The 21,710-nt window shown below is 44.4% G+C and overlaps 1 protein-coding gene across 4 annotated transcripts in view; it reads left to right on the top strand.

Moving 5' to 3' along the window:
* The window catches only part of BACH2 (BACH transcriptional regulator 2), a 196,171-nt gene that overhangs the window by 38,191 nt on the left and 136,270 nt on the right, over positions 1–21,710 (top strand). For 3 of the 4 annotated variants that reach the window (XM_075087291.1, XM_075087290.1, XM_075087288.1), the window contains exon 2: positions 4,645–4,731. The gene's annotated coding sequence lies outside the window, so the exon portion shown is untranslated. Of the gene's footprint in view, positions 1–4,644; positions 4,732–20,107; positions 20,286–21,710 lie in introns of all 4 variants that reach the window. The other variant, XM_075087289.1, reaches the window with a different exon arrangement.

Genomic DNA, 21,710 nt, shown 5'->3' with positions numbered 1-21,710 from the left:
TTGGGATGTGTGCGGCTACGAATTCTTGTGAACGGCATGCTCTCTTATTCTGTAAATAATATCGCATTTCACTTTCTAGGTTCTCCATTTGTGTTTCTCCAAAAGCTGAACTCCAGCACCATGAGACATAAACAAGGAAATGGCGTACAGGAAGATTGCAAAATCTTTGGTTAGCAGAGATTGGAAAGCTGGTTCGGTTTTCAGTCCTGCGCCTGGATAGGTATCAGCTACTTGATTGCGTAGAGACTCAGCGTGTTTGTTTTTTTGCAAACAACATAGGTTTAAAATTGATCCTTCATTATCTTTCTTGCTGTCTCCTTCCCCATGTTCAGGTTTGCATTTCTGAAGTACAGGGTAGGCAAGCAAGTACTTTTTAGCCTGTCATTTAGGAGGCAGACTTTGGCAATCAAGGTGCATTTGCCAGCTCTTGAGACACTGCAATCTGAACCTCGCATTGACAACAAACTCTTTCTGCAAAGTGGTTTGCATACATCGTATGATACGGTTTTGTTGTTTTGGGGCTTGGGGGGGGTGTTTGTTTTTCGGGTTTGGGTTGATTTTTTTTTTTTAATCAGATGATATCACCAGGTAGCAAAGAAGCTGCCAGTGGTTGGTTTTGTTTTACACCCAGGACCTTGTCAGACACAACCTCGCTGCAGATTTGTTTCCCCTTTTGGGAGCATTACCTAGAAGATGGTGCTGGGATAACTCCAGCTTCCTGGTGGTGACCCAGATCTCTGCTGGCGATGAGATCTCATCTCCGCTGGGCATAGAGCGAGAACAGCAGTTATGTTTTCGCCTGCTGATCCGCAGGCATGTTCCCATACAGTGTTTCCAGGCTCATCAGCAGCCTTGCAGCACCTTGGCTATTGCTGCTGATGTGCCTGTGTCTGGCGGCGAAAGGCAGGGTTTTCTTCCACGGTCTGGTTTCATGTAGGTCTCGTAAGAGGGTGTGAGGCAACTCCAGGGTGTTTTTACATACTGCTTTATGTATGCGTGAGACAGCATAAAAGCCCTCGGAGGTTTTTTTTTTTACCAGAAACAGCATTGTATAACTGACAATTCGCTGTATCCCCATTTTAATACAGTTTCCTTTCTTGGTCAGGAATAGTTGCTGCTTGTGAATGACTCCTTGGAACTAGAGGATGCAGGCATGAAGGCTGAGACTTGCTGGTAATTTAAGAATTGATGAGGATTGATACTGTGGTTTGCTGATGTCTCGCTGAGATGCTTTTTGAAGGATGCACAGGAATTCACAGGTGTCGATAAAAGCACTTGACCATAGCCAATTTTGTAAGGGGATAGGGAAGAGAGATTGTGAACTGAGGAGGATTTGTCTGTTCCTTTCCATCTAGAGGCTATCTTATTTAGTAAAGAGCTTACAGCCTCACCCATAGTCACGTGTTTTTAGCGCTGCTGGACCAATCTGCTGTATTGGCTATCCTTGGGTTTTTCCGATGCTTCCATGGGACACAGCATGGGTCAACTCTCTTGTTTCACAGACCACCTCACTGGTTGCCCAAGTGATGTTTCTGAATTTGCAGCTCCTTTCCAACAGCTCATGGATGCAGTACGGAGCACTGGAACCAGTCTGTGAAGCTACCTTTTCCTATCTGAGACTCATTTTGTGTCAGACAGAGCCCTTGTTGCTATCGCCAGGAATATCTGAGGCATGTTTTTGCTGACAGTTTTCTGCCCTGCACTCCCGAGGATTGGATGTAGGGCAGTTCGGAGGGTTCCTAGCTGTGGAACTCCCTATTTACACTCGGTGAGTTCATTAGAGCCCTAAATTATTTACCTTAAAGAATTCAAGCCCTGAATTATTTATCTTCAAGCTCTGTCTTCCTGCATTGTGTATTTGGTTGACTGTAGACCTATGCTCTGTTAAAAGCTGTGAGTGTCTAAGGCAGCATAATATCTAGGGTGGTTTCAGCCATTTAACAGCTTCAAGCTGCATCAGGGGAGGTTTAGATTGGATATTAGGAAAAATTTCTTTACTGAAAGAGTGGTCAGGCATTGGAACAGGCTGCCCAGAGAGGTGGTAGAATTGCCATCCCTGGAGGTATTAAAAAGACATGTAGATGAGGCACTTCAGGGCATGGTTTAAGAGATATGGTGGTGTTGGGTTGAAGGTTGGACTTGATGATCCTAGAGGTCTTTTCCAACCTTAATGATTTTATGATTCTATGATTTGCTGCTAATTTTATTTTCATACACAAGTACATTGCAATATTATAACTAACGACAGAGTGCAAGTCAGTGAGATATAAAAAAGATTTGTGCAGCCCTGATTTTAAGTCTTGTGAATGCATGGACAGTTTCTGATTATGTGATGGCACCCTGCTCTTTCCACAAATCCCCTGGCTAGTGCCGAGCATACAGCTGGAGCTGCAAGCTCTGGGTGAATGCCCTATTCAGCATCTTGGCTTCTCCCTGCTGTTCCATGTTTGGCCCTGGTCTTTTATTTATGGCACATTACTCAAATCCTACTGAAGAAGTTTGTCGTTTCCTCACGAACTTTTTCTGTTTATCAGTGTCAGGTTTGAGGGTTTGATAAATGATCTGGGAAGCGTTGCCACTTCTTTACAGGAAGGCAGTTAAACCAAGAGGACAAAGGATCTTGAGGATCTCACAGCCTTGCTGCTGAGATGCCTCTGTACTATATAGTGTTTCATGTACTGGAAATACAGTTCCTTTTTGCTGTGAGTGTTCATTAGTTTTGCTTGAGAGAAGCCAGGGTTTCAGGTTGGTTAGGAACTCGCCGTTAATGGCCGCTTGGGAAATGCTGGGTTTAAATGACTGGAGCAGCGCTGCATCGGAGCTGCATGGCAGCTCTCCAAGGCACAGCTCATCTGCCTGAGTGCTGAGAGGGGTGGCAGGGAGCGGTGGGGTGGCTGCCAACAACTGTCAGAATTGTCCTGCGCTTATCCCGTTAGCCCTGGTGCAGGGCTCAGGTACGTCCCATGGGCCGAGTGTGGCAGGGGATGAGGGTGAAGGGAGCTGCTGCGGGCAGCGCTCACCCACCACGTTTCCCTCCCTTTTCAGTGTTTCAACTCGTCAGTCCTCTCTTTTGCAATGTAGCATTGGTGCACCAAAGAAAAAAGGCAGGAAGCAAACATGGCAGACGGCATTCACTGGCATCACAGAGGCTTGAACACAATTCATGGGCAGTGCTGAAGCTGCACAGCCACTGTGCAAGCCCTCTGTGCGTAATGAGACTGTTGCTCTCTCCCCATCCTATCTCCAATTTTCTGTCCTCATTAAGTGCAATTTCTCATTCTGACATATTTTTCCCCTCCCTCCCCTGGCCCAGCTCCTGGCTGCTCTGCGTTGAGCATAGGTGACTCCATGCTGCTGGGGCTGCAGCAGTGAAGTCACCTGGAGCAGGGGCAAAGGTGGATCCCTGTCCTTAATTGGGAGGTGGCCCTGCCCAGTTGGGAGCAGATGCCAGAGGCAAAGGCCACCTCTCTCCTCCTCAGCCCTGGACTAGACTGTGCTCTTTGCTTCGTGTGGCACCTGGCTAGTCCCAGGTTTGAACTCTTTGTTACAGAGGTTGCCAGAATTTGCTGAGTCTTCCCAGCCACTATTTTTTGAGAATGGCTCAATCGGACCACTGCAACCGAAACCTTGCAACAAAACTTTCTGGCAGACATCCATGTCGGCGATGGACAGAGTATGACGAATGCCCAAGCCCTGAAATCACAGGAAGGGTATCACAGCCATATTACCCGCCCTGTGCTGCATGGTTGTGTTTACTTCATGTGCCCTTGTAGAGGCAGGCAAGGGATCATGTACAGATAGTTGAGTTGCATCTCCTTAAGGGAAGGGTTTGTTTTGTTTGCTTTCAGAGAAAGTGATGAAATACTGATGTTAATGGCATTTCCAGTACTGAAATTCTAGGTGCATTTTTTCTTTACTTATGATGAGTCTTCTGGCCATTCAGAGAGGCTGGTGGCATTTTTTGAGGTTATAACTTCAGTTGGGTTTCTACCATATGGGCTTTTTTCTTCCTTATTTAAGTGTGGAAATTTTGTAGATGAAGTGTACATTTTGGTTCATTGGTGTGTTGGCAGGAGAATTTGACACTGAAGTTTAAAGCAACTAATATGTGAAGTGAGGAGTAAACACAGACACTAAAAGACCCTTTTGAGAATTCTAAGCGGAGTCACTACTTAAATAATGTGGGTGCAAAGTTCAGGGAAACTGTACAATTAAGTCATTTACTGTTGATGTAATTTTGCAAGTATTATTTTTACATTCCTGCTGTGGTTATTAGTGGCATGTATTCACTGTTGAAACTGAAAGAATCTTAAGCAGCTCTCTCTTCCCCTGTAGCTCTGCTTTTGGTGGCACTGAGTTATCTGCTTGGCGTTGGTCCTGGTGCTGCCAGGCAGGATGCCCCAGAGAGAGGGCAGAGGATTTGGGCACAGGAGAGCTATGTTCTCCTGTGCAGCTCTACAAGTGATGGGCTGTGGTACCTTGGCCGCCCCTCCAAATTATTCTCTGTTGCTTCTCTTTGGTCAATGAACAATTTTTGGGGAAAAAAACCCAAAACCTAAATATCTGCTGGGAAAGCCAACTGCAAATAATGGATAATCACATGGCAGTTAATCAGTTTTCTCTTTTGTGTTGTTTTTTACACAGAGCAATGAGGCAAGAGAGAAGTTTTTAAAAACTGAAAAATGTGATTGCGGAAACATCATTGTTGGCAGGGGGACTCAGTGGATTCAGGTAATAATGTGACACTGCTTTTTATTATGCTTTAAAAACTGGCTGGGTTTTAAGCTGACAGTGGCCCTTTGTCAGGGACTGAGGAGTAGAGGAAGGTGACAAGGTGTAACAAGACCCAGTGGCTGGCTGTTAAATTAATGCAGACCAGGCGAGAGGGTGTGAGTGTTCCCATAGCATGGGTGATTGCTGAGTAGGACAACATTGCTAGGGCTGTGGTAGCTTCCTTCCTTATGTCAGGCTGTTAAATCTGAGGCTGTTCTTTTTTGTTGTTTTGGGTTTGGTTTTGTTTGGTTTTTTTTCCCTGGGTTTTTTACCCTGAGAGATTCTCTAATTCAGCCTCTTACAGCTGCATTGATGTAGGTGGGGAAGCTCCATGCCTGTTTTATGGAAGAAGGTCAAATGATTAGCTGTCCCTTCAGACTGTACAACTCTGAATCTATGAATATTTCCCTTGAATTCCCCCTTTTAAAAGACTCTGGATCGGAGATCATTATCTGCTAGAAGACCCAGACTAGAAGACCTTTACTGCTTTAGAGGACTACTGCTGGTTGCTTTCTGTGCATGAATGAAGACCATTTCTTGTTGCATGGCTATAGGAAACCTTATGTGTGATTTTTTTTTTTTTTAGCATGCTACTAGCATGTTTGCAACAATCTTATCTTAAAATAATGAACCTTAACATATTTAGATACTCTTCTGTAGGAAATGTAAGTTGCTAGCTGAAATGCAGCTCTCATGTTTTTAATAATTTTAATTATTTCCCTTACTGAGGGGGAGTGGAAGATGAAGGGGGGGGAGTTTACAGTGCTAATTGCACTCCACATTCATAATTGAGGCCAGATCCTACCCTCAAACTTCTTAGTCAATCCCAGTGAAATCATCAGGCTTTTCACAAGCATATGGATTTTCCCCACATGTATTTGATTCCAGGATAAGGGCCTACAGTGCCCTTTTTTTGTGCACTGATTTCTCACACGTATGAGGAGATGCAAAAAACACGCATCTTTTTAAACATAGCCCCTTAGTTTCCAGCGCCAATTGGAGAATTGTAGTATTTTATCGAGAAGCAGGTCAGCAGAGCTAGTTGCCTTAGACTGAGCTGTTTTTAACTGGTGAGTCCTTTGCGTTTTCTTTGTTAGGTGCTAGGTGGGAAAAATACAGTTGTGGCTTTGCATTGCTGTATTCATGATTGAGAAGGACGTTTAAATAGGATGTGAATGGGTGTGGATTTGATATTTTCTAGAGCCAGCTTCTTTTTAATATTAATTGCATACTCTGAGAAGATAGTTGCTGTATCAACATTGGTATAATGACACATTATTAAAAAATCAATATCCAGTCATAGAAACGAGTCCTGGTGTAAGCAGTTGGGTGCTTACAGCTGCGATTTGTATGTATTTGCAAATGTAATGGGCTTTTTTTTCTTGTAGCACTGGTAACTTGGATAAACACTGTATGTGTGACTCATTGCAGAGTATAAACTTATTTTAAAGGAGTAAGTGTGGGATTTGCTGAATATCCTATTGCTTGCATCCCTGAATACTTGCATTAGGTCATGATTAGTCTTAAATTGGCCAACCTGAGAGGAAAATTACTGCTGATCTCCCATAGGTGACTTCAGAAATAAACAGAAGGATGGAAGTGCTTTAAAAACATAAATAGTAGTTAGAATTCATAAAATCAGAAAGCAAACATATGGTACAAGGTCTTCTAAAATATAACACTTGAAAGATTTTTTTATAGTATCAGAAAGAACTTGTTTAGTTATCACAGCAAAAGTAAATATTTTAATTCCTTTTTCTTCGGCTCTCATTCCATTCCTGTTTGGTTTTCTCCTTTTTTTTCCTTTTTTCCCCCAGAATCTTCTTAATTTGGTGCTATGGGGGACCAACACCCAATGTGCCTAGAAAGCTCTGTTTTGGGGGCAGGAGAAAACACTGCTAATTGTCCTCCTGTTGTTAGGTTCATTCTTGAAGTCCTGCAGTGTCCGGATGGAGTTGATGTAATCCAAACTGAACGCTCCCTGTGTGCCTGTGTGCATGAGTGAGATGCGATGGTCACTGCAGCAGCTGCTGGACCGGTCAAGAACATGCCTTTTTTTAATGTGGTACCCCAAGCATTGACGCTAAGGGATGTGATCCCTCTGCGTGTGTGTGCAGGGGTGCGAGCTCACGGGGGGTGGCACGCCTCAGCATCCCTGCTCTTCCGCCACATCCTCGGTGGGGCTGCCACAGTCCCCAGTGCTACAAGCATCGCAGCGGGGAGGTGAGGCTGCTGCCTGAAAGAGGGAGAAGGAGGAAGACGGGGAGCGGAGGAGTGGGGGGCCAGGCAGGGAGGGGGAGCTGGGGAGGAAGACTCAGCTCCGGAGGGAAATTCTCTGTGCTTTGCAGTTGCTTGTGTGGATAGAAACCAGATGGTGCGCTGGAACACCCGCTCGCTCAGGCGGCGGCGGAGCCAAACATATGGTTAATGGTTAGGAGAAAGAGCTTTGCGAGCCAGGGCTTTGCTGACTGCCTCACATTACAGATTGTTGCAGTGTGTCATTACATTGCCAAACTAAGTGCTTAATACCCGCTGTGGGCGCTGGGCAGGCATTTGCAGGGAGGATGCTGAGGCTCCCCGGGCAGGGCGGGAGGCTGACATCACGTGCGTCCCCCCACCACACCCCCCTACGCCCCCTTTCCCCACTGGAAACACTGTAAATCTGCCTTTTTACAAGCTCAAAACCTACAGCAGGCAGTTTTCCCATTTTGTGTATCTTTAATCTGTTTATTTCCAACAGTGTATGGCTGGTTTTGCCCCTTTTTTTGGGGTGGGTTTTTTTTTGGGTCCCCAAGCAGCCAAGTTCATCGAGGCTGCAGCACTGCACTCACATGCCCGGCATCCAAAGTTCCTGCTCTGGGAGCTTTGGGCGACACCAGACCCATGTTATCTAAGGAACTGCTGAGCTCATTCATCTCCTTTTCACGGCCCGCTTCCTTTTATTTTTAGCCAAATCCGTCAGGCCTGACAGGCGGGTAATTTGAGCCAGAGAAAGGGCAAAGCTCCAGGTCCTTTCCACAAAGCAATTCTTCTCCTCCCTCCTGGGAAGGCTCCAAACTTGGCCTGCTCCAGGCAGATGGATTTGTTGAGTCATGTGAGATCATTTACACAAAAACACAGCGAGGCAGTGAAAAGGAAAAAAAAAAAAGAAAAAAAAAAAGGAAAGAAAAAAGTGGGGGGGAAGGGGTGGGAGAGCGTGTGCTGCCGGGGCTGCTGCGAGCGTAGGAAATGTGCTGCGAGGCAGCTAGACAGAGGAATGCAGCAGATTCATTCTTGTATAAGGTAATGTCTCGTTTACAGTGCAGGGTGGAGCCAGTGCAGAGGAGAAATCACTCAAAAACAGATTACTCATTTAAAACAAAAATTCTCCTTGAAATAAATAATAATAATAATAATTAAAAAAAAAAAACAAACAAAACAACAAACCAACCAACAAGCAAGCCGTGTGCATGGGCGCGCAACAAAGGCGGCGTTGTTGACAGCACCGGATTACAGTAGCGGTAAACTCCGAGCTGGGAGGTTGCTGGAAAATGAGTTTGCTCCGTGATGCAACCGGAGTTTGCTTTGTCTGGCCGCCAGCACAAGCCGGGTGGTGGGGATGGGGAGCCCGGCGGCAGCAGCGCACGCTTTGCTCCGTCCAGGGATGGCTTCAGGCGGTGGGGAAGGATGGAGGAAACGATGCAGGATCCTGAGCGGGCAGGCTGTGCTGGGGCATCGTTGAGAGTGAAAATTGGGGTGCGGGGGGAGTGTGCATGGAGGAGGCGGGGGAGAGCCTCTTCTTGTTTGGGTTTTGAACTGGTTATGGCATGATCTTCATTACATCAGGGAGTAAATTGCGTTTATTCAGTTGAATGTGATTTTGTTACTGTTTGCAACCTAAGCTCACCCCAGCGTATTGGTTTGGGTGTTTTTTTAAAGTGGGTGGTAAGAGAGAACATCAAACTTAGAGCTTTTTAGATCTTGATGTATCCTGGAGAATTAGGCTGGGTTAATTTATGCAGTGTTCTAACGAGATGTGTTCAAACCTTTAAATAGACGTGGACTGTATTTAAGTATTGTTAATATAACTTCCAGTTACTCCAGGTTTCTTAGCAAGGCAATATTTGAGTATTAGTGTTTTGTCCTGGTGATGATGATTAAAAATCAGAGCAGGAGCAGAAACTGGAACTGGAAATTGGTGGAAAACATATGCAGTCAAACAAGTCCGATGCAAAACATAGCATTATATTCTCGGCTGGAGTTAAGGAACTCGTGAGAGTGTGTAAACGTGGATTTGTATTTTAACTTGACCCTTTCCCCCGCTGAGCATCATCTTCTGCAGACTCCACAGCGGCATCCGCTGAGTGCTTTCCTCTGGGGAGGGGATGGTTTGTCTGGAGCCTGCCTCCCTCTGCTTGACCTTGTCTTCCCTTTTTTTCCCTCCTGCTTCTTTTTTACACTTTTGTCTGAAAGACGGCTGGCTTTCCCAGCCCGCTTGCCCTGCCGGGCTGTGCCGCTCAGCACATTTGGTGTGGGGAGAGCCTTCACTTCTCGTGCTTAAGAGTTTTCTCACTTGGTGGAAACCTTTTCTCTTCTGGTCTCTTGGTTGGGCCGCCTCATTAATTATGTTGAAGGAGCACTTGGCAGCACCCCGACCTGCCTGGGGTCCCACACTGCACAAACCCGTGACGGGGTCCCTGCCCCTCAGCGTACAGCTGATGTCCAGGGTGAGGATCAGCAGGGGGATAAGAGTATAAGGATGAGAAGTATGGCCAGGCTTGGGACCTAGACTGTGCAATAAAGCTGTGGCCGTAGCGTGGCAGCTTTTAATGAGGAATGGCTGTAGATTTCTCCAAGATCCTCAGAAAGGCCCCAGAGGAGGACAGTGTTGTTGTTTATTCTGTTTGCATAGTTACTTTAACTTTATTTCCCCTCTTCCCCAAAATACCTAATTATCCTACATTTTCTGTTGCTGTGAGCAACATTTCCCGTCGTTACCCAGAGCTGCAATTCCAATTAAATTCTCACTTTATAAAGCTAATCTCCCAGCAGTGGCTGTGGGATTTCCAAAAGAAAAGACGTTTGTGGGGAGCCAATGTTTTTGGTTTTTGTCTTAGTGGACAATTCTGCATAACACCTCTGTTAACTACTCATGTTCATTATCGGTTGAGAGCTCAGTAGCTTCATCTCTATTTATGGCACTTAAAAGACTTGTAGTTTTTTTAATTCCCCTGCAGAGTGCCCCACTCCACAACATCTCCTTTTTCCGCTCCAAAGATGCCATATGTGTTGCTTATTGCATCTTTACGTCGGATAACCAGCCCAACAGGACAGGTTTCGGGAACCGTTCATGACCTGACTATCGGGAAAATCAGCCTTACTTTTCCTTCCCCCACTTTCACGGCCGCTGAACTTCCTCCCCTTCTTCTGAGTGTGTTGTCTGTAAGATGCTATCAGTCCCGTGATTCTTTTATCTCACTTCTCCTATCGTTTCCATTCTTCTACTGCCTCTTCCTCTGTCTCACGATTAGACCAGAAATTTCTCTGCTGCTGGCATCTTCGCTCCTTGCACATACTGTGGCGCTGCCTCCTTTGGGATCTGAGGAGGGATGAGTTTGGAGTTCATACGTGTTGTGTCATGTCCCACGCTTGGCTTCAGTTTGCACAAGTAGAGGGTAATGGTAATGGCCTATGGTAATTTTCCTTTGATTGCCACCTTAAGCAACCAACTCTCTCTCCACCTAGGTTGGAGTATGAGCAGGAGGTCCTCAGTGCCTCCCTCACCAAGGTGGCAGAGCACTGAGGACCTCCTGCTGAGGTTGATCTTTCCAAAGTAATGCAACCTGTGGCCGGGGGTTTGCTTGCTTTCCTCTAGGCATGATAGCACTATGTTTCCTTCCAAAGACCTTATTCTGCGCCCTAATTTGTATAACCTTCCTTGATCTGAAGTTGTGCCAAGGGTAGATGCTCTGGGAGCGAGGTAACCCTCTACTTTTGAGCTCAAATTATCCTGCTTGACAGGATCGGATAGTAATTCACTCCCACAGAAAACTTGAGCTAACTTTATAATACTCTGCAGTGATATCTAAGATGAGTGGGGTGGTGACCTCCCCGTATCGCAAATGTTCGTTTATGGGACTTATGAAATAACCTCAAAATAAATCTCTAGCCTGACAGCTTCCCCCTTACAGAAAATTATAGAAGTTATGGTGTAGTGGTGGCAATTTCTTTTTCTTCATGTATGCATCTGCAGGGCATTCCAGGGGAGAGGCAAGATTTGTTCTAAACAGATTAATCTAAATTTCCATGGAGCTTTTAAAGGCATTAAATCTATGTAAATTTTTCTCATCCAGCAATGAACTAGTGCAGCGGTGAAGCGCAGGACTGTTTGTAATATATTCGGAAACCTAGCTGTTTTCTGGGTGCGGCCAAATCCCATTAACTGTGATTTCCCTGCTTCCTTTTTCCTCCTGTCAAGCCTTCTGGATAGTGGCTTCTCTTAACAGCTTGTTTGGAGAATCTGCTCTGAAAATCTCCCAGCCTCTTCACTCTTCTCAAAGCACGGGAAACTCTGGGAGCAGCTTATCACCTGCTCATCGGCTGACTTCCATTTCTACTAGATAGTCTCTGTCAGCCGTAGACCAAACAAGCTTAAATCTCTTTCCCTTCCATTTGGTCAGGCACAGGAGAGGTAGAAGTCCTTTTGGAGATTAAACTTTGCCTGTTGGTTTAGTGAGATATCAATCCACACAGCACAACATGTATAAAATTGGCTTCTTTAATTCCCTTGGAGCATCCTTAGGGATCCTTGAGAGTTGTCTGAGAGCTTCTAGGAAGGATGTGTGAGCACCCTCTGACACTGCCCTTGCAGTAGCAGGTTTCTCAAGTTTGTGTTCAAAAGTATCAAGTTGTTTTAAGGCTCTGTTCACTCCATTAGCTTTTCACTGATAGTTCCTGTTACTAACTGCTAGTGTGATCCTTTAGTTTTTTTGCCTTGATTCTGTCATAAATTAAATTGGTGTTGGCGAAAGCGGCTTCTGATCACACGCTGTAAAAAAGATTTTTTTTTCACCTGTTTGCAGCCTTTGTGCAATTAATGGGAACACACTGTTGCTCCTTGGTAAATCCATTCATGTTTAATAGGTATTTGTGGGCCATATTTGGCTTCAAGTGGATGCATCACAGGTCTTGAGGGATTTTGGTGGCTAAATAGCTGGGATTAGACACTCTGGTTACTCATGCCAGTTGTTTTCCTGTGTCCATACCAAACTCGTGTGTGTTACACAATATTTTTAGTTATAGCCTTGTCAGATTTGTTTAAGGAAAAGAGATGTCCTCATTTTTCAGAGATGTTTATATGGTAGTGAGTAGAGTTATATTAATGTTTTTTTTTTCTCAGTTGATCAAATTCTAAGTGCTAGGATGAAAGGTCCACTATTACGTGCAAAAGTAAGACTTGCTTTTGCAGGAGTAGAGCAATTTATCTTCTGTATCCCCTTCTCTAATTGCAGGCTGTAAAGACCCCAAAGAGTCCTGCTAGTCAATGATTTCTTTACTGCAACCAGTGAAAAATCAGATTTAAAATGCATTTAACTGATGTTCAGTTTGATATCTCCTGATTACTATGGTCACAGCATAAATAAATACATTTGATAGCTTACTTGATCATGCAAATATTGAATATCTTTCTCCTTCATCAGAATGCTCCTTTTTATCGAAGATATCCACTGTCATAGAGCCCCAAGCTGTTGATTAGGTAAAAGGGAATGCCATATATGCGAAAATAAACCAGCACCCACAGGTAGCCTCTTACTAGAAAATAATGAGATTTCATTTAGCGACTTCAGCTTGTTGTTTTCTATTTGAATACTTTCTCGTAATCAATAATGAAAGACTAAAATTTGCCTTCTGGGAGGATGGTATAAATAATTAACATGGGATATCTGTCTACTTGGTTTTGGGTTGATTGCTTATTGGCTTCCACATAGTACCATGAGTGGGTTTGAAGCCCCTGCGGTGGCCTCGGGCTGTGGTTGACCAGCTCAGACTTGTTGCTGCCCTTCTTGATGCCGTTCACTGTGATTAACCGTGTCTGGATGGATGGCAGAACCCAGACGGTTATGGCAAAATAATTGCCTTCTCCTTGGATGCACCACTTGGACACAACCATCAGTAAAGCCACTTCTGCAGCCGGTGACGTTGGAGGCAGTGGGACCACGTGTTGCTCCTGGGGAGGACATCTCGTGTGGGTAGCGCTGTGCTGCCCCAAGGGTATGCATGGCACAGCCAGACTCGTTCAGCTGTGCTTTCTGAGAGCAAGAGGTTAAAAGGACAAGGGTAAACCATGGTCGGAAGCAGACTCTTGCATCTGGCAGGTCTGTTCTTGGGTGATGCTCATTTGGTTACACAGCTCAAGTCAGCGAGAGTTTCACCCCTGCCCACGGGTTGACGGTCTCACGCCCAATGGGAAGTTATTTTTCTGCTGGGTTTTGCCCCTTGTGAGTGTTGTCATCGGAAATAACAGCAAATAAAGGGACAGAGGTTTATGGGGCATCATGGCCTGTTCACTGTTTAAAATAAATCTTCTGTGATTAATTCTCCATGGGGCACAGGGGGAGAGGAGTTCGTGCCCTAAACTCTGGAGAATGTTTAGTATTTAATGCTAATTTTAACCCTGAACCATCAGTGAGTTGACCATCAGTGAGTGAGCTCAAAGTGCTGGATTTAGCCGTCATCAGGAAATGCTGGATATCAGCACTGGAGGAGTTGTGACAGCAGGGAGTTCCCACATGCACGCAGTGGTACTTCTAGAAGAAATAAAGGTTGGTATTTCCAAACAGAAGAGGAGACACATGCGAGTTGGTGGCACATATTTTGATTTTTCAGTACAGCAGGTGGCAGGAGAGACAAAGCGACAGCTTGGCTGAGGTAGCTGCTTGTCCACATGCTGCAATAACAAATGAAGGCCGCACCAGTCTATACCCAATACCCTGGAAAAAAAGTGACATCATATTGTCAGGTGCTTTTGTGAGGTCTGTCATCTGGTGTGATAAATACAAGGACATAAGAAGATGGGAACGTTAGACACACGTATTGCAATGCTCATGTTAAATGCCACACCATGCACTGTGTCTTGTGTTTCTACGATGTCTTTGGGTAGGCGTCAGGGGCTAAAGGTTTCATGGCAGCCTAAGCCAGTCCCAGTTATGGCTGTTTGTCCTCTTTCTCTCCCCACAGTATCCTTGGCCAGGACTTTCCCACCGTCCCTTTTGTACCTGCTTTGGTGCTTTTGGGACTGTACCATGAGCTGCTTGATAGGGTGAATCCAGCCAACAGATAACTAAGACGCAGTTGGATTTTGGGTAACTCAAGCAGAGCCATCTCACCTTGTGCTTGTGAAATTAGGGTTGAGGGGAAGGAGCAAGTGAGAGGAAAAAGGGACTGATGGCTTCAGGCTGCAGAAGAGCTGCACCCTTGATCCACCACCCCATCAAACTGGATGGAAGAGGTGCTTCTTTAATGGATAATGAAGCAGATGCTGGAGACTTTTCTAAGCCAACATCTGATATTCTTGGACTTTGAATCTGTAGAGGGATAAGGTAACCTTAAAAGCCTGAAAAACTGTCCTTTCTAAGCATACAGGAGTCTTTCTTAATGGAGAGGCAAACTGAAGAAGTGAAATTAGTGGGTGTTTTCCCTTCTGTCTCTTAGAAGTATGAATCCTTTTTAAAGGTGAAAGGGTTGTTCCTCATCCCACTTCAGTTAAGATGAACAGATTGTTTCTTATTTATGGGAGATTGGCCTCCCATTGCACACAAGGACAAAATCTGCTCTAGTGCTTGTGTAACTTGAGCAAAGTCAATGAGGTTGTGTTTGTAAAACAGAGGTGGTGATTTGGCTCAGGGCTTGTAACTGGAGAAAGGAAGCACTTCATCCATTGATTCATAGGGAATTAGTGTACGGCTAAAACAGGCCCACCCATTTGCTTTACTTTTTTCTAAGGATTGTTCTCTGAAGGACCTTGGGTCATGATGGAAACAGCTTCACTCTGTAGGCCTGCCAGAGGGCATTGAATTTGCCCTAGAGGCAAAAAGAGCGGACAGTATTTGATTCATACTTGTCAGACGAACCTTTACTATACATACCAGCTTCCAATGACAACTTTAGTCCTTTTATTTGTACTTGGACTTAAACTTTGATTCTGGCAATATCAAACCATGCAGTTGTATGGTGGCCTAAGTTCTGCATTTTCATTCTCTGTGAAGCTCTCTTGAGCAACTCCATTACTTATATTCTGTTTCTGTGCCCACTGGTTTAATAAGATTTCTGTCAGCATTTTTTTTAATATATTAATGTTGTTTTTGTTGTGGAAGTTGACTGAGAATTGAACTGGTGTTGAAGTTGTAAAACTGTCAGTGTGATGTAGCGGCAAGGACAAGACATCTGTTCAGGTGCTTGCTCAGTTGTCTTTGCTGGAGAGCCTGACTGCCCATAGATGGCACCTAAACATGTCTGGGCATCTAAAAGAGGATGAAATATCACCCTTGTACTGATGAGAAATGGAGGCAGGAGCAAGGTGATTTATTGATGGTCATGGAGGAAATCAGAAAGGTTAGGATCTAGGTCTCCTCCACCCCACCCCAGGAAGCTGAATCATGTGTTTTCTAGTATAATGAAGTTTGCTTGCTCTCCCCGAGAAACGTGAGAGTCTTCCTATTGCTAAAATACCTGTTCTTAACACAGGAGACGTGGGCACACGTTTACAACTTGTGAATTAAGTTTAAGACTCATTGCTACAAAACCCAGCAGATTTAGTAGCTGGCTATAGCTGTAGTGTGCAGTATTTCAAGGGGAAACAGTCTGAGGGGCACAGCCAACAGTTAGTAGCTGCTCTGTTGTTGCTTTACATACAATTCAGAGAGCCTAGGAGTTGAACAAGAGGAGGGACCTGGGTGTACACTGAGTTTGAGCAGCTTACGGGCTGTTCCATTCATGAAGCCATGTGGTCCCACACAAAGATAAGTCCTTTCTCACACGGAAGCGGTTTGTAAAGGATGGGACCCTGTTGGCCAAATTTTTCTTAAATAGGCTGGTATCATGCAGATACTGATACATTGATATAAATTGTATGGCTGCAAATAGTTAATTGTTTCTGTAACCATGCTTAACTGTGGAGTGCTCTGCTTGGTGAAGAGGATCAGGAAGGAGTTCCTGTTATTTTAAAGCAGTAGCTGAGGCTAATTATGAAAAACATGCCAATATGAAATACTCTTCTTTTTTTTTTTTTAAATGAATATCCATAAGCAGCTCATAGACAGGTTTATACCGTGCTGGAAGAAGTCTGACTGCACTTTAATGTAGATACCTGGATTGGTGATTAGGAAAAGATTGTTAAACAACTGGAATTTAAATACCGGTACAGCTTCATTGTAATAATTTCCCCAAAGGCACATTGGTAATTCTGCTAAAGAGAGAGTTTAATAGACTTTAATAATGTGTACTTTGGAGACCCTATACACAAAGGAATTACGCATAAAACATTCATTATTGTAAACTGCTACCTTTGCATGTAACAAGGAATCTGTCAGAACAAAATCGGCATGTTGTGTGTGGCAACATGTTGTCCGGCATTAACGGACAGAAGTCATTATCGCTGCCTTACCTATTGCTTCACCTGTTTTGATCAAAGTTGCAGCCCATATCATTTTACCTAACAGTCAATGAATTATCTGAGGTACACATTCGTTTATTTTCCAAGAAGTCCTTTGCTGGCAGGAGGGCTGTGGCAGTTCACAGGACTTTGTTTTCCTTTGATGTGCCCATGTGGTGTCAAGAGAAGAAATACCTGTAGGAAGCACAGAATAACCCCATTTTTTAAAAAACTTGAAATAAAGAATAACAAAAAAGCAACTTTAGCAAGTGGCTCTAAGTGAGTTTAGCATTGGATTTTGATTTGATTTCACTGTGCTGCTGCTGAGGGCCCTGCTGGAGAACAGGCAAGAAGGAGGAAGGAGCAGATGCTTTTGGTAGAACAGTAGGGCATTTATCTCTTTTAATGAGGTAACATCATTAGTGCTGACAAAGTGCTGCAAATCAATACATGTAATGGACTGCTGCTGTCTTTCGGTAGTGCACGGGCTGTTGTACCTCTGAGCATTTAAATCTGCTGAATCACAGGTCAGGCTTTATCTCCTGTCTGATGCTGGTTTGTTTTTTTTTTTTTTAACCATTTTGTTCCCCCCCCAGTCTTTGCCTTCGATCTCCAAGAATTGGAGCAGATCTCCAGAATATGTGTTGGGGCAGGCAGAAGTCTACTGATTTCATGAGTACAGGAGCGCATCGAAATGCTGCATATGTCCGTTGCAGTTGGAGGACCTTCTCTTTAGTTAGAAAGAGTGAGGTTACTACTGTCTATTTGAGTCTGATTCCTTCTGCCTAAAATGGCTGCAGGTTTTGTTTTGGGTGGTGTGGTTTGGTTTTTTCCCCCCCCCTTGCCCTCTGCCTGCTTCCTTTAGAGCAGTGGTGTAATGTCAGCCACACTAATCATGTCAGCTAGTGGTACCGATGACCCTGACATTCAGCAACAAAGAACTGCAGAAGAAAGGAGAGCGCGAGGTGGCTGCGGCGCTGGACAAGGAGCAGCAGCAGGTGGAGGGAAATCTGCAGGTCAAAGCATTTCTCGGTACAAAATCTGTTGGTGTAAAAATGGTATGCATGGTTGTATGCAAGGTGACCAAAGAAAGAAATGAGATGGATGTCAGTGGAGATCTGTCCTTTACTACTCACTTTTCAGATGACAAACATGACAGCACATGACTATAGTAGTGTGAAAATAATTAAAAAAAATAAAAAAGGCAAATTAAATCTAAATTTGAAAAAGCCTGGAGGTTTTAATAATGTCTCTGTTAAAAATTACTTAATTCCCCCAAAACTTCTATCAAAACCATGTCATGCTCCACCACAAAGAGGTAACATAACCTAAACGTTTGAGGTACGCTGCCTGTTTATCAGAGGGCCCAGGAGTGACACTTGGGTGTCTGTGCTGATTCCAGGAAAAGAGGCTGTCGGTAAAAAAGATTCATCTAATAGGTCACGCATGTCAAAAAAAAAAAAAAAAAAAAAAAAAAAGTGGTTCCTCTTTCTTTTTTTATCTGCATGCCCCTCCTAGCCTGGGCTTCCCAACACCTGCTTGTGGTGAAAGAATATAAACAGAATTGCAAGATTCCTCAGCATTAACTGTTGCCTGACAGCTCCAGCTAAGCACTGCAAAGTCATCTGGTTTTTCCTCCTTGTTTTTGTTTCTTGTTCCCTGCCACACACCCAACGAGCCTCTGCAGCATCCTCAGGTGGCACCATCCCTGGTGGAAAACCTCCCCATGTTTTTGCCCTGCCATGACCTGAAAGTCATTCATGTTTGCCAGAGTTGATATGAATCCAGAGTTGGGATCTCTCATTGCCCACCATCTCATGTTACCCTCGCACCGAGTGGGCGGACAGGATTGAGAGCCAAATAAGCCTTTTGGTCACAGTTGGTGGGACCACATGTAAGCACTTACTAAAGTATCATACAGTAGTTACACTGCTGAGTGTCAGTTTGGGTCGAGACTAGGTAAGGCTCCATTAATACTTGTTACTTTTTTAAAATTTGATTGGTGTTCCCACTGGAGAGATCAGAGGGGTACGCTTCAGCAACACCCAGGGTACAGTCAGCATTCCTCACTGCTGAAATGAAAGCATTGTTCCTCCAAAGCAGAAATCTAACTAGTGGTTTGTTACCTCCTCATGCTCTTGACTGCCTTGAACTGGCAGAAAGTAATGGCCAACAGATGTAGAAAAGGTATTGTCTTGGGAAAGATCTAAAGATCTTTTTTTTGTTGTTTTCTTCCCCCACACCCCCACCAGAACATCCCTTTTATAAATCAGTGTTTCTACATCACATACCACAGGCTTTCTGTGCTATCTTATTCCAACAGTGAAACCAAAGTTCACTTACCTCGCTTCCAAGGTTGGGATTACAGAAACCTTACACACATCTCACCATCCGCTCGCTGCAGGCACTCCAGTCCAATAAATAAATACTTGGCTGAGTTTTACTGCCCTTTACCCAGTTAACTAAAAACAAATGCCTTCTGCTTTGTTAAAGGCAAGTCATGCCTACTTCTGTTGCTACAGCCAGCAAAGTTTCTCAACCAGCTTGGCCTCTGAGGGACTGATTCCCTTTTAGTGACTCTGAAACAGTTACCAAAACTTTCTGTGATCAACATATGAAAAGCAAATAAAATTCTCGTGGACTCTAAGGAGAGGAAATAGCTGGCCATACCCTTTCCCAAGGCTACAGATGGCCCACTTTTGCTCTCCTTTTCTCAGGTGAAAGTATAGTGATGGAGGGTGAAGGGACAGGGGATAGGAGGGTTAGAGAAGTAAAGAGCTGTTAGTATTACAGGCTCCTGTATTATCTAGTTTTTATTTTCCTTTTTTTCTTGTGGATGGTATATTCAAACTATTTTAGTGCTGCATGTGAACTTGGCACAGCTTCTCAAGAGGAGAAGATGCAGAGCTGCTCATTAGTATTGTTTCAGAGCAGGCGCAGAGTTGATGCTGCCACAGGCTCGGCCACTTGTAAGGCTTGGTGGTTACCCCTCACAGCAAATACAGGTCAAAGCGTTGATGGAGAAGGGCTGCTAGCGTGAGACTGCAGCCCTGGTGGGCCAAACCATGTTTGCCCGACTTCCCTGGGTGGTCGCCTGCCTTGTACGCAGCACATGGAAATAGATCTTCTGGAATGTGAAACCGTGCCTTCTGCATTTCTCCCACAAGTATTTTACAGTTTTGACTGGCATGCGCGAAGGAAATGGAGAATAATAGAAGAAAAAACTTATATAACCCTTCAGCTGTGCTTCCTTTCCATACCAAGGTTTTGCATTTAAAGTAAAACAACCAGTCTGTGTTATTGTGTAAGTATTTTTTTAAAGTCTAGTGATTAGTTTTTTGGTAAATGAGTGAAGGGGTATTTTTTTTCTCCCTTAAACTCATCTCCAGTTTAGATAGTGGATGCTTCTGTGTGTCTTCACTCAGAGAAACTGAATCGATGTAGATTTAGTGGTTTGGTAATCTGATTCTTAAAAATTCAAAAGATCCCTTTGTCCAAGATAGATTTATTTGATTCGTGGTTTTACAGAAATAGGTTGTGAAGGGATCTTGAGAATTCAGGGGGTTTTTGTTGTTCTCTTCTTTTTAGTAATTATGTTATAAGCTAGTAAGTACCCAGACTTTTGTAAATCTCATATGTGAGTGCTGTACATAGGATGAGGAGAAAAGAATGTAAGACCAGCATCTCTCTTTCCTTGTTCTCTAGATGTGGCTGCCATCTACTCACTAACTCTGTGATCATGGCTCTTAACATTTGGTGTAAGATAGAAGAAGCACGTCTGTCTTCTCAGTCCCTTCAGGGAGAGAAAAGATGGGTCCTTGCCAGCAAGGCTCCTTTCTCCCTCGGGTTCAGCTGCACAGCCTAGAAAAAGCAGCCCGCACATGTAAGGAGTTGTCCTTTCAGAGCATGTTAAGGATCCAGCTTTGATCCAACTGTGAATCAGCCACTGAGGATCCTTTGTACTACCAGGGAAGCTGCCTCCCTGTAATAGTAGGATCTGTGCCCTGGAAGTGGGAGCTTAAAAAGACACAAACACTTGGAAGGGGCATCGGAGCAGTAAAGGTAGATACGATAATGGCAGTAAAGTGTAGTGCAAGAGCATAGGGAGTCAATGGGCATGTGGGAGTGAGAAAGAAAATACTTGCTTTTCCCCCAGCTCTGCCCTTGGAGGTATCCTTGTCCTCTAGGTACATGGCCCCAGTTTTGTGAGGGATGCCCTGAAGTCACTTAGCTTCTGAGCTTTGTAGATCTGGGGGTGTTTTGTTGTTTGCAAGGTGCCTTGCAGTCCTCCACTGGGAACACGTGAAAAGTACCCCTTCCTTTGCAGTGGCTTTCAAATTAAATTTCTGTTTTGTTTACATGATGGCTTCCTAGCCTGCTTTGTCAGCAGCTCACTGAGATGCTTCCCAGTGGCTTACAGCTCTTGGTTTCATCTAGCAAGAGCAATCTATAATCCAGGGATGTATACATAAGGGAGCCCTTCAGGGGCTTGTGGAAAAGGAACGATGTATACAGCTTGACACTTAGAACAGGTGAATATTCTGACAGTTTCCCACTGTGTGGCCCTGTTCAGTTTCAAAAATTGTGGCTTGCATTTATCCTCTCAGTAGAATGAGGCACTCCTCTCAGGCTCCTGGAGGAGACCAAGAAGTGTACACTTAATTGCTTTGTGAATGATGTGAAGTCTTGGAATGCAATCTAGCCGCTGCTCATTAACTGGCTGAACCTATTAAACCTGGACAGCAAGCAGGACTGAGCCGGCCGCCCTTGATTGCAGGCAACTAATGGAGCTGTGGGAGCAAGCTGTGACTGCAGAACGGAATTGGCAGTAGACTCCCATCAACCTTCTCTGTTTTGAACTCACCCTACACTCCCTTTAGACTTCTGGCTTGGAGACAGATGATTTCAGAGTAGCGAGAGGGGGGGAAGGCAGAGGGTGGAAAGCATTGTCTTCCCAGCTATGTTAGCTTTGATCTAAAGTTAAAAGTGAACCAGAATTTGAATGGCACCAGTAATTTGACATTTAAACCTGCAGAAGCAGAGAGATTGTCATCTGGCTGTGGCTGGCTTTGGTTATTGATTGGGTCTTGTGCAGATGGTCCTGCTACACAATGTTAAAACAGAAGAAAATGGCCAAATAATGTGACTTGGCATCTCCTTGGTGTTTTTTAGCTCAGAGGCAATCAGCTGCACTTACATAGCACGCACATATAGGTGGCATGGTACCGACAAAATATATCTTGTCTTGCAGAAGAGCGTTGTAGCACTTTCTTGCATCTTCCTGCCATGCTAGCAGCACAGAAGAAAA

This window comes from Phalacrocorax aristotelis, chromosome 3, assembly GCF_949628215.1.
Source record: "Phalacrocorax aristotelis chromosome 3, bGulAri2.1, whole genome shotgun sequence".
Taxonomy (NCBI): Eukaryota; Metazoa; Chordata; class Aves; order Suliformes; family Phalacrocoracidae; genus Phalacrocorax; species Phalacrocorax aristotelis.
This window is presented reverse-complemented; position numbering and strand designations above follow the sequence as displayed.